The sequence below is a fragment of the Protopterus annectens genome, chromosome 9.part0 (assembly GCF_019279795.1).
Source record: "Protopterus annectens isolate FY-2018-M chromosome 9.part0, PAN1.0, whole genome shotgun sequence".
NCBI classification, from domain to species: Eukaryota; Metazoa; Chordata; order Ceratodontiformes; family Protopteridae; genus Protopterus; species Protopterus annectens.
The window spans coordinates 1,965,379,680-1,965,392,535 of record NC_056743.1 but is presented as its reverse complement, the minus strand read 5'-3'; the positions used below and the strand labels follow the sequence as shown (position 1 = coordinate 1,965,392,535).

At 44.2% G+C, this 12,856-nt stretch overlaps 1 protein-coding gene across 1 annotated transcript in view; it reads left to right on the top strand.

Moving 5' to 3' along the window:
• The window catches only part of LOC122812359 (lysophosphatidic acid receptor 2-like), a 452,180-nt gene that overhangs the window by 241,179 nt on the left and 198,145 nt on the right, over positions 1 to 12,856 (top strand). The window lies entirely within an intron of this gene.

Below are 12,856 nucleotides of genomic sequence, written 5' to 3'. Positions count from 1 at the left end.
TTGGGACAACAAGGGTACCAAACTACCACCAGAGGTTATATCCTATTGTAGTGAATGGCAAAGAGGCCATTGCCAAGAGAGACACAGCCTCTGATATAACCATTGTAAAGCCTGCAATGGTTACAGAGGAGCACTACTTGCCTGGGCAGTCAACTCCAGTCAGGGCTTTAGGAGGGATCCCATTCCAAATACCTTTGGCTAGGGTTCATCTTGACTGGGAGGTGGAAAAAGAAACCAGTAAGTAGGTGTGTTTGAGGATATTACCTGCAGATGTCCTGATAGGGAATGATTTTAATAGTGCAGTACCCTGTGCTTGTGCAGTTACATGCAGTCAGGCTTGGAGACAAGCAGGTAGGTCTGGTAGCCTGGGGGACACCCAGACAGACTTCATACTTGCAGCCAGGACTGGTGAGGTGGTTACTTCAGGGAGGGAGCTACCCAGTAGCAGTGAGACTGAAGGTGAGCCACAGCTGCTTGTGGGTACTGATGGTCCCTTGGACAGAGTGACTACAAAGGTAGAGGTGAGTAGTCGTACCCAGGCTGACAGTGAGGCACCACTGCCAGAGGATGCCAGTCTTCCTGTGGAAGGGGAGTTGGAAAGGGTTACAAGGAGAGAGTTGAGACAGGCTCAGCTCTCAGACCCTACATTGCAAGGCCTGATGCAGGTAGCTAGGGTGGCACAGCAGTTGGTAGTGCCTAGAACCTACCATCTGGCGCTTCTAGCCATAGCCCATGATATTCCCTTTGCAGGTCATATGGGCATAAAATGTACAAAGAGGCGTATTATGCAGAACTTCTATTGGCCTGGAATTTCCCGAGATGTAACACGGTACTGCAGGACCTGTGAGCAGTGCCAAAAGGTAGGCAAGGCAGGAGACAAGGTGAGAGCTCCTTTGATGCCTTTGCCTGTGATTGAGGAGCCATTGCAGAGGGTAGCTATGGATATTGTGGATCCTCTGAGTACTCTACAATCAAGTCCATGCTACAGGCATTTGCAGATCAGTTTAAGAGGGAGTGGGACAAATATTTGCCCCATCTGTTGTTTGCTTACAGAGAGGTTCCCCAGGAATCCACAGGTTTTTCACCCTTTGATTTGCTGTATGGGCATAGGGTGAGGGGACCTCTAGATTTAATTTGAGATGAGTGGGAAGGTGAGTGTGAGTCTCACAAGGAGTCTGTTGTGGCATATGTCTTAAACCTCAGGACAAGGCTCAGGGAACTCATGGGCTTGGCCCAGGAGAACCTGGCAGAAGCCCAACAACAGAAAAGGGTGTGGTATGACAGGAATGATCGAGCTAGAGAGTATGCCGTGGGGTAGCAGGTAATGGTTCTCATTCCTGTCAGACTCGACAAGCTGCAAGCAGCTTGGGAGGGACCCTACAAGGTGGTAAGAAAGATAAGTGATGTTAACTACATGGTGGAACTGCTAGGCAGAAGGCAGGGGCACAAATTGTACCATGTTAACATGATGAAACCTTACCATGATAGGGAGGCCCTTGTGCTGAGCATTTGCAGTGGATTGCAGGAGGAGTCTGAGGGAGATCTGGGGACTGATCTCCTCAGTGAGGCTCGGGCTGACTCCTCGGTGGAAGGGGTAGCAATGTCCCAGCAGCTATCTCCTACCCAGGTTGGAGAAATCCAAGTGGTGTTGCAGGAATTTGGGGACATGTTCACTGGGAAACCAGGGTGCACCCACCTGGGGCAGCACCAGGTGGATACAGGACCAAAAAGGCCTATTAAGCAGGCCCCTTATAGAGTGCCTAAGAGAGTCAAACAGACTCTGAGGGAGGAGGTACAGGAGATGTTGGAACTAGGGGTGATCCAAGAGTCCAACAGTCCCTGGGTCTCCCCAGTGGTGTTGGTGCCAAAGAAGGATGGCAGCACCAGGTTCTGTGTGGACTACAGGAAATTAAATAGTCACACAGAGTCAGATGTTTATCTCATGCCTAGGACAGATGAGGCCCTAGAGCAGCTGGGTGGGGCTAAGTATCTTACAACCATCGATCTTACCAAGGGTTACTGGCAGGTGTCCTTGACTCTCAGTGCTAGAGAGAAGTCAGCATTTGTGACTCCTTTTGGCTTGTATGAGTTCACAAAGATGCCCTTTGGGATGAAGAATGCCCCAGTGACTTTCCAGAGGCTGGTAGATCATATCCTAGCAGGAGCAGGAGAATTTGCCCTTCCTTACCTAGATGATTTTGCCATCTGCAGCCATTCTTGGCCAGAGTACCTTCAGCATGTCCGGGAAGTGCTGGGCAGACTACAGAGGGCAGGGTTGACCATTAAGCTGAGCAAATGTCAGGTGGGTATGGCAGAGGTCTCCTACCTAGGACATAGAGTGGGGAGTGGTAAGATAAGGCCAGAACCTGCCAAAGTGGAAGCTACTCAGGCATGGCTTGCACTTGTTACTACAAAACAGGGGAAGGCATTTTTAGGGACAGCAGGTTACTACAAAAAGTCCGTCCCCAGTTATGGTACCATAGCTGCTCCCCTCACAGACCTGACAAGGAAGAACAGGCCAGATAAGGTAGTGTGGACCCCAGCATGTGAGCAGGCATTCCAGAAGCTTAAAGAAGCTTTGGGAGGATCCCCTGTGTTAGCCAGTCCAGATTACAGCAAAGAATTTGTTGTGCAGGTGGATGCTTTGAACCATGGGGTGGAGGCTGTACTTAGCCAGATTTCTTCAGAGGGAGAAGAGCACTCAGTGGTTTATCTCAGTTGTAGGCTCCAACCCAGGGAGGAATGCTATGCAGCTGTAGAAAAGGAATGCCTAGCCATAGTGTGGGCACTGCAGAAACTTCAGCCTTATCTGTATGGAAGGAAATTCACTGTTATGACAGATCACAACCCCCTAACATGGTTAAACAGAGCCAGCCAGCAAAATGCCAAGTTGCTAAGATGGAGCCTGGGGTTGCAAGAATATATGTTCGTGCAGCACCGCAGTGGGATTAGCAATGCTAATGCAGATGGGTTCTCAAGACAGGAAACAGGGTAAGGTATACTCAGACAGACCTAACTCCCTCAAGCAGTATTTCTTAAGGGTCACTTGAAAAAACTAGCTTGAGTTCTCCGGGGGGGGGGGGTTTATGTGAAGATTGGGTGAAGATGGGTGAAGGCTGCCAGCCTAGCCAGATAGAGTTTTGGAGGTAATTCTGTCATCTGTAAATATTAATGCAAACCACAGGCTTGTTGTCTTAAATGGTAGAATAGTGTTACCTGTGGAACTGGAAAATAATGTAACAACAGTGCACTCTGCTGACCAAGTAAAGCATGTTGTGACCCTTTGATCTAGACACGGCTCCGGCCAGTCTAGATGAAAGAATTCTTGCTATTGTTTTAAGGCCAGAGTTAATGGCCAGAATTTGCATGCATAAATGTCCTTTATGGCTTTGCTTCCTGACTAGGTGTAAGCTTACTAAAGAATGTAGCCTGTTAGCCTGGGAACCCAATGAAAGTGTGAAGAATGATGTAATGTGAACCAGGAATGTGATTTTAAAAACAGAGAGAATCAGAGAGCATTAAGCATTTTTGTCTTGACCATCCAACTCACAGCACTGTCTTGCTCTATATGTAAGTTTATCTTAGATTTGTGTTTTCTCTTAGAAATAGCTAGAAACTAGAAAGATTAGACTGTGTGTTTCTGTGATGTCAGAACTTTACTACTGTAGGCATATGAACAGCAAGCAGAATAAATAAAAAAAGGATATTAGAGTCTGAAAGTCATGGAAGAATGAAAAGTGATATTGTGGTAGAAGAGAAAAGGGAAGACTATTAATGTTCTTAAGTAAAAATGAGTTTATTTTTTCCCACTAATTGTAATAGCTCATGCCTCTATGTTCTGCAGACCCTACATAAGCCACGCGGGCAAGGAAAAGTTTTCTTAAGTACTGCCCCATGAAGTAATTGGAGAGAGTAGAAGACACTTCTTTTTACATAAAATATTTTGCAAAACAGACAGGTCTGCACCTGAACTGTTATAAATAATTGTGTACATGTCTAGAGATGGCTCCCCTTCAAAACATCTAAAACCTATAACAACTAATTTCATAACATTGAGACCAGAACATCTAAAACCCAAAACATGTAAAACCCATAACATCGAATTTCATAACATCTAACACTATAAATCACATAAAAATAACATCCCTTCCACATATAACGACACCAAACACAAATTTTACTACGTTTCTGCAGGGGGCTTGATACAGTGGAGTTAGGAAATTAACTTTTTCCCCACTGTAGTGCAATCTTGGAGTTGATATATTTAATTTATGGGGGGGTCTGGGAAGTGTATTTGGTAGTTTGGTGTCATTATATGTGGAGGGGATGTTATTTTCTTGTGATTTGTAGTGTTAAGATGTTATGAAAATTGATGTTATAGGTTTTAGATGTTTTGGGTTTTAGATGTTCTGGTCTCAGTATTATGAAATTAGATGTTATAGGTTTTAGATGTTTTGAAGTACACCCCTAGAGACTGTGTAGAAATTTAGCAAAAGTGTAGCTGTTTGTGAAGTGATAATGGCGCTGTTTTAAGAGACACAGAAGTGTGAACACAAAGTAAAAGTTGAATGATAAGCACTTAGAAGGTGGAAAACATCCTAAACAAACAGACTGTATGACTGATCCATTAGAAATGGTGGCATTCTGCCATGTTTAGTACAAAAAAAGCAACCTTGTTTACTTAACTCTCCAGCCAATGTTTCCTCTGCTTGTTTGAGATCTGAATGTGAATCTGTTGCTGGATTTGCTTGGATAGCTTGTGGATGCAAAAGAAGATTAGAATGGCAGTATTAAGAAGGAGGTTGTATATTTCTACACTCCATTTTCTCTTTTTAGCAAGCACTGGAGTTCCTGCACCTTAAAGTAGAAAACAAAAAGCATTTCAGACTTTTTTTTTAACATTTATGGTCCAAGTGACTGTGGATAGCAGATATGTAATAAATCCCCCCACATCAGTAACCACTTGCCCAGTATTAGAGCCAAATAAAACATTTAAATCATTTTGCTCCCAGAATGCACCTGGAGAAGATTCACAGCCTGTTTCCCTATATTGGCTGCATGGTTTCCCAGTGTTAGTGTCCTGCTCATCCCAAACACATCCCTTCAGTAGTAACTGTGTAATTTCAACAGAGCTGACAGAGTAGCAGATGTTAAGTCATGATGTCCTTCAAGGATGCATCTGCAGTCCTAACATATGGGTTGTCCTGCCTCAGGCAGCCCTTCGGTCGGCCGGATTCCAAAGTCTGGGTCTGGCCACGGCTGATGTCGCACTTCACCCGACGTCATAGCTGCTGTTTGTTGGGTATAAAGGCATCAGCCGACACCATTTTCCTCGGTCTTTCTTGCCGCGCGGTGCCCGAAGCAGAAGCTGTTCGCAAGTGCCGGTCAGTCAGATCCAGAGATTTCTACTACCGAAGACTTCTAAAAAGCTAAGTACCCCGTTGGGGATTCTTTCTTGCCTCAGCCGATGTCAGACAAAGTAAACAATTGTTTAACTTGTGGGAAACAAATACCTCATAAGGATTTCCACTCTTACTGCCTTCCTTGCTTAGGCCCAGACCACGACGTATCAGCTTGTCTAGCCTGTGCTTCCTTCAACCGACGGACGCTTAGACGTCGGTCGGAGTTTGCAGAGGAGTTTTTTTGGTCCCGCTTTTGCATACAAAATGCCGTCGGAGACTCCGACTACACAATTAGTTAAAAAATGCAAGGAAAAGGACCGACACTCGCGGTCCGCGGTTTCGGCTGAAACCACAGTTAGGCCAACCGCGAGTGTCTCGGTTTCATCTGAAACCGAGCCCTCGGTTCTTCCTTCGGCCGAAAGCATGCCTCCGATAGCCGAGGCCTCACAGAGCATGGCTGAATCTGCTACTGAATTTACTGCTACAGAAGCAGGCACCCAGGATTTGTCAGACACTATTCCTTTAGACATATCTACCCCTGCACGTGGGGCTGCTAGACCCCCTGCTTCTATGTCTATCAAGGCTTTTGCCAGGGCTAAAGCAGCTAAATCTTCTAAGGCCTTACCTGCTAAAACTCCCTCACATAGGCCTACCTCTAGTTCCCAAATACTCAGCCTGGCTGAGGATCTCATTTCTTTGATCAGGGGATCCCAACCTCACCCAGACAGGGCCTCTCAGCCTCCTCCAGATAAGAGGCCTAGGACTGAACCCCCGGAACCTGTCTCTACAGACTATTCCTCGGATGACTCAGACCCTCACGAAGGCCCATATTCTCCTTATGAGGATTCTGATGCAGAAGACTCCATTCCTTCTGCTTCTCCTCCTGAAGAATTTTCTTTTGGGGAAACCTTACATGCTATGAGGGAACACTTCCAATGGCAGGGCCAGGATTTTTCAGATTCAAGGAAAAGGCTAAGGACTTTTTTACACTTACCACAGCATAGGCCTTTAGCCATTCCTCCAGTACTAACAGTTGTTGATGATGCATATAATGATGCCTGCTCTGCCCCTGATTCTCTTCCTCTGGCCCCTGCCAAGCCTGACAGATATTATAGGGTTCCGGACACACACAACCATTTGTATAAGGCTCCTGTGGCAGACCCTGAAACCGTTTCACAGGGCCCTAAAGGTGTGGCAGCTGCCTCTGCCAAAAACCCTCTTCCCTCTGAAAGGGAATCTAGAGCATTAGAGAGATGGGGTAAAAAGGTTTATACTTCTGCTACTCTTTCGGCCAGGGCCTTAAACTGTCAATTTCACATGATTCAGTACCAGGAATTTTTGTTAGACCAGCTAAATAAAAAACTGTCCTCTCCTGAACCTATAGACTGCAAGTCCCTTCAGGATTTGGTACATAACTCTCAGCAGGTTAGTAACCATTTCTTAAAATGTGGCTATGTTGCACTGGAGGCTTCCTTTAGATCAGCTATGACTGGAACAGTGATTCGGAGGCATGCCTGGTTAAAAGAACAATCCTTACCAGACCATGTTAAGTCAAAACTCCTAGATGCTCCCATGGAGAAACAAAGTTTGTTTGGCTCCCCTGCACAGGAGGTTATAAAGAAGGTGGAAGAAAAAGCAAAATCTGTCCAAACAGTCAAGGATTTCTTACAGGTCCAACCTCCGAGGTTTAGCAGAAATTGGCCTTCGAAGAATTGGTCCTTTCCAGACAACTCCAGAGCACACAGAGGCAGAAATAGACGCCCAAGAGGCAGAGGTCAATCTAGGGGTGCCTACAGGGGACGTCAGTGGCAACCTACCAACCACAGAAGTACTGCCACAGATTCAACTACAACCACTTCCACAGGGCAGACACAATGACTTGGCTCTGGTTCCACCTACCAGGCAACAACTGGAAGCACCCTTGGGCGGAAAGCTAGCCTTATTTTCCGACAACTGGCATTACATCACAGGAGACAAATGGACTTTACAAACAATAGGCAAGGGCTACAGGTTTCACTTCCACACTCTACCAAAAAAGAGAGGAATGCCAAACCTACCACCAAGCCAAAAAACAGACGCTCTAAGACAAATCAACAACTTACTAAGGATGAGAGCTATAGAAAAGGTACCGCCTATGGAGCAAGGCCAAGGATTTTACTCCAGGCTCTTCCTTGTACCAAGAAAAGAAAATCAATGGAGACCTATTCTCGACTTGTCCGCACTGAACACATATCTCATTGTTCCAAAATTCAAAATGCTGACCCTCCAGCAACTTCTTCCCATGCTGGGCAAGGAGTCTTGGCCGGTGACTCTAGATCTCAAGGAGGCATACCTGCATGTCCCTATATGACCAGATTGCAGAAGACACCTCAGATTTCTTGCAGGATCAGAGCATTATCAATTCTCAGCATTGCCCTTTGGCTTATCTACTGCGCCCAGAGTATTCACGAAATGCCTGGCATCAGTAATTGCTCATTGCAGGCTTCAGGGAATTCAAATTTAACCATACCTGGACGACTGCCTAATACAAGCGGACAACAAGGAAAAATTAACAAAAGATTTGGAAAATGTCATACAACTGTTGCAAGCCTTGGGATACACAGTCAACATGCAAAAGTCAAGACTAGTACCATCCCAAAGGATAACATTCTTGGGTGCAGAACTGGATACATCAACTCAAATGGCTTTTCTCACAGAAGAAAAACAAAAGCAACTACCAGTCTACTTCATGACATTAACAACACAAACTCAGCTTACTGCAAGGAAAGTCCTGCAAGCCCTGGGTTACATGGCATCCTGCATAATATTGGTTCCGCATGCCAGGCTGCATATGAGGAAGTTGCAATGGTACCTAAGGAATGTATGGTCTCAACACAAGCACAGTCTAGAAGCCCAGATTCCAATAATTCCATGCCTGAAGCAAGAATTCCTGTGGTGGGCTCAGGCCTGTCAGTTGAACAGAGGATTGCCTTTCCACAAACCTCATCCAAGCCAAACCATCACCACGGACGCCTCAGACCTAGGATGGGGGCACACATGGTGGACAAGTGTATACAAGGCCTATGGACCCAAGACCAGCTGAATCTACACATAAATCTAAAGGAGATGCTGGCAGTGAAACATGCGATCCAGGCATTCAGACCACTCCTTCAACAGGGTCATCTGCTGATAAGGACGGACAATACCACAGTCATGTGGTACATCAACAAACAGGGAGGTACACATTCATATCCTCTATGCCGGATGGCAATGGACCTGTGGAATGTGGCCCTGAATCTCAACATTCAACTTCAGGCCAGATTTGTACCAGGAAAAGAAAATTCTCTAGCAGACACCTTAAGCAGAACTACCACGGATGCTCACGAATGGATACTGCATCCAGATATCTTCAAAGCCATAACAAAGAAATGGGGACTACCACAGATAGACCTGTTCGCCTCCCCACACAACCACCAATTGAAGAAATTCTGCACAAGAGCATACCACCCACTTGCTTGGAGGGTGGACTCCCTTTCCTTCAGCTGGAAAAACCTGATAGCATATGCATTTCCACCTCTTCCCTTGATGTACAAAGTTCTACTGAAGATCAGAGAGGATCAGCCAAGGGTAATTCTGATAGCTCCAGACTGGCCGAGGCAACATTGGTACCCGCTACTGAGGAGCATGTCTCGGACACACGCATGGCCACTACCTCTATGCCCCTTACTACTAACACAGGACAACTACAAGATCCTACATCCAAACTTGAAAACACTGCAGCTAGTTGCTTGGAATATTGCATAAAACAAAATAACCCAGGTTTATCTCAGAGGGTTAAGGACATTATCCTGGAGGCACGACCCTCCACAAGGAAGACTTATTCAGCCAAGCGGAAAAGATACCTCATTTGGAGTGCAGCAAAGGGAGAAAATGTCTCATTGGCAAACATAGCACACATCCTGGAATATTTAGCAGAGCTGTTCCACAATGGCCTGTCTTACTCCTCCATTAAGATTCATGCATCAGCAATTTCAGCAGAATACAACATGGATCCTCCTGTCTTCTCTCATCCTCTACTCAGGCAATTCTTGAGAGGAATCAAAAATGTAAAACCTCCAAGGAAACCACCTTTACCTACATGGGATCTCAACTTTGTGCTGGAAAAGTTAACACTTCCCCCTTTTGAACCAGCAGCAACAGCAGAATTACAATTCTTGTCTTGGAAAACTGCTTTCCTGCTAGCAATTACTTCAGCAAGAAGGGTATCTGAGTTACAGGCATTAATGGCAGTATAACCCTTCCTTATCTTCCATCAGGACAGAGTCTCTCTGAGAACTAACCCTACCTTTATGCCAAAAGTGGTCTCCAGAGTATCATTGAACCAAGCGATTCATTTACCTACATTCTTCCCCAACCCACAGAACAGGTGGGAAAGACTGCTACATACCTTGGATGTACACAGACAATTATGCTACTATCTGGGCAGAACTAAGACCAACAGAAAAACTGACCAGCTTCTGGTAGCATATGCAACAGGAATGCAAGGAAAAGCAATTTCAAAATAGACAATCTCAAAATGGATAGGAAATTGCATTCGATTTTGCTATTCTTTTCATGGAAAGACAACTCCTGATAATATCAGACCTCATTCCACAAGAGCTACAGCCACCACTACAGCTTTCCTACGAGGAGTGGCTACTAAAGACATTTTAGAAGCTGCTACTTGGAGCTCCGTGCATACATTTGCCAAGCATTATAATCTACCCTTATACTCTAGATCCCGAGCAGGTTTTGCAACTGCTGTTTTGCAAGGGATCTTAACTACACCATCTTTATTTTAGTGCCAGTGCCTCCTCCCCCAGTTTGGCTATGGTATTCTACCCATATGTTAGGACTGCAGATGCATCCTTGAAGGACATAGTACAGTTTTGTACCTACCATAAATGTAGATGTCCGATAGGTATGCATCTGCAGTCAGGATTACCCACCCTCCTTCCCCTCTGTGGTATTCCTAGGGTATTTACCCCTCTTTTAGCTAGCTGGGGGAATCTATTATGGTGTATTTGTTTGTATATATGTGTATGTATATATATATATATATATATATATATATATATATATATATATATTTTTTTTTTTTTTTTTTTTTTTCATATTGTTTGCTCTCTACTGTTTGGAATTATTTGCATTTATCCAAATTTAGCCTTCCTAGAGGGCACCTGGCATCTGGGGCAAGAAACACTGAGGAAAATGGCGTCGGCTGATGCATTTATACCCAACAAACAACAGCTATGACGTCGGGTGAAGTGCGACATCAGCCGAGGCCAGACCCAGACTTTGGAATCCGGCCGACCGAAGGGCTGCCTGAGGCAGGACAACCCATATGTTAGGACTGCAGATGCATACCTATCGGACATCTACATTTATGGTAGGTACAAAACTGTACTTTCTTAGACTGGGTCTAGATTCCATACCACAGCATTACTGATTCATGTCTAGAAAGAACTGCAGATCTTTTGGGTCTATATTAAATCAGCGAACGCTTAAAAAAGCGAACGCTGATTCAGCGATCCTATGTAAGTGAAAGCTTACAATCCCTAGCACCCGGAACAGCGATTTTTTTTCCCAGGGAAAAAAATCTCTAGGCCAGTTTTGGGAGTTTGCCATTTCCTCCACTGTGGTGAGATCTCGGAGTTGGTATATTTAAGTAGAGGGGGGGTGCCACATCGGGGGTGTGGGGGGGGTGAAGTCCCCCACATTATATACTGTTTTACGATTTTTTTTTTTTTTTTTTTTTTTTTTGTGAAACAGCAAATCGTTGTTCTGAGTGTTCGGGATTGTAAGCTTTTGCTTAAATAGGGTCGCTGATTCAATATAGATCCGATCTTTCATGCCTTTTGTCCAATGCAGCATATGCATTGACAGTGTAGATTTATAGTTCAAACAGACAGCCTGACTGGGAAACCGATTAGGTTACATTTTATGTAATAAATCCAAACTTCAGTTCCCTCGTTTTGAGGATAACTATTTGGGGCAGGCTGTAAACTGTTGAGAAATGCTGGAGAGTAATTAGCACAGTCTGGCAACTAGTGTAGTGAATTAGTGCTATGAACTGTTAACAGGCTGCTTGCTCTGATACAGAGTTTGATTCCCTTGGCCTTCATTTGTTGAGTCTGTGACCTTGAACTCTTAACTAGACAGAGATTTGTGGCAATTGGGAAACCGGGGTCCTCGAAGGTCTCCTGGACGGCATGCCTAGTAACAACTTGTGTGTACACTTAGACTCTTGTAAGCAGCCTTTAGCTTTTATTTGGGGAAGTCAAAAGTCTAAGGATAGAATGTTTATTTGAATTCTAACAAGTTCACCCAAAAACAGGTTGTTTTTTTAACTGTGCATATTGTTAGAGATCCATAGTGAATTAGTATAAAACTAATTTTATGGCCATCGCTTATATTTATAAGCAGTACCTCTGAATTGATTATAATGATACACATTTGTTATAAACCAGCATTTCAATGTGTGCATGTCTTACATCACTGTAATTTTAGTATGTGTACAACATTCAAGAAGCATTGTGCTATTCTTCATCCAAGACTCTGATATTCCTCACAGAGAAATTTCCTGTACGCAGGAATAAAATCAAATCTAATAAGTTGTTATGCAGATTTCATTTCTCAGGTGTGAGCCTGAATAAATCCAATGTATGTACACGTCAAGGGTTCCCACACAAAGTGAGCTTGGTTAGTGAGCAGGACTGATTTGTGCATATCTTTGCTCTGATTTCTTAGTTGATTCACAGAAAACTGGTCTGGATTTAAAGCCCACTACAGTCCTATCTGCACTAATTGAGTGATCATTTTACTTAAATGATTCATAACAAAGTAGTGAAGATTTAATTAGCAGCTGTGTGAAGAGTGTGGCAATTCAATGACAACATGCAACACTTTTTGTCATAACTGTGAGCCACCTCATGAAGTGAACTCGTAAATATTGTGTTTGTAGATCCCAGCGATATGTTGTGAACAGAGTGCTTGCACTGCATTAAAATTTAACTGATAGGTGTGGTAAATATTATTCACATTTGATAGCAAGGTTCCGGAATAAACTTCCCAAAGTTTTATGGTCTAGTGAAACTCTTAATATCTGCAGAGACAAGTCTGATACATATTTTTCTTGATAATAAATGCTATTTTATCAGAATCTGGACCCCATCACGTCCTAGGCTTGTGCTGTGACCGCATGTGTGGTAATGCTTTTGGCAGTGCTTCATTGTCTACTGCAGACACAATAGTGGGCTTGCAGCCTGTAGAGTATTAGCCAGTTATTTGCCTTGAAACCACAGTGACCACTGCATAGTTTCACTCTGTGACACCATTTTATGTTCTGCAGTGCCATCTCATTTTGGCTGGTTGTGGTGTCACAAGCACAGGCCTTTTCCCATACAAGTCAAAATTACAGTCATACATGTTTTAAT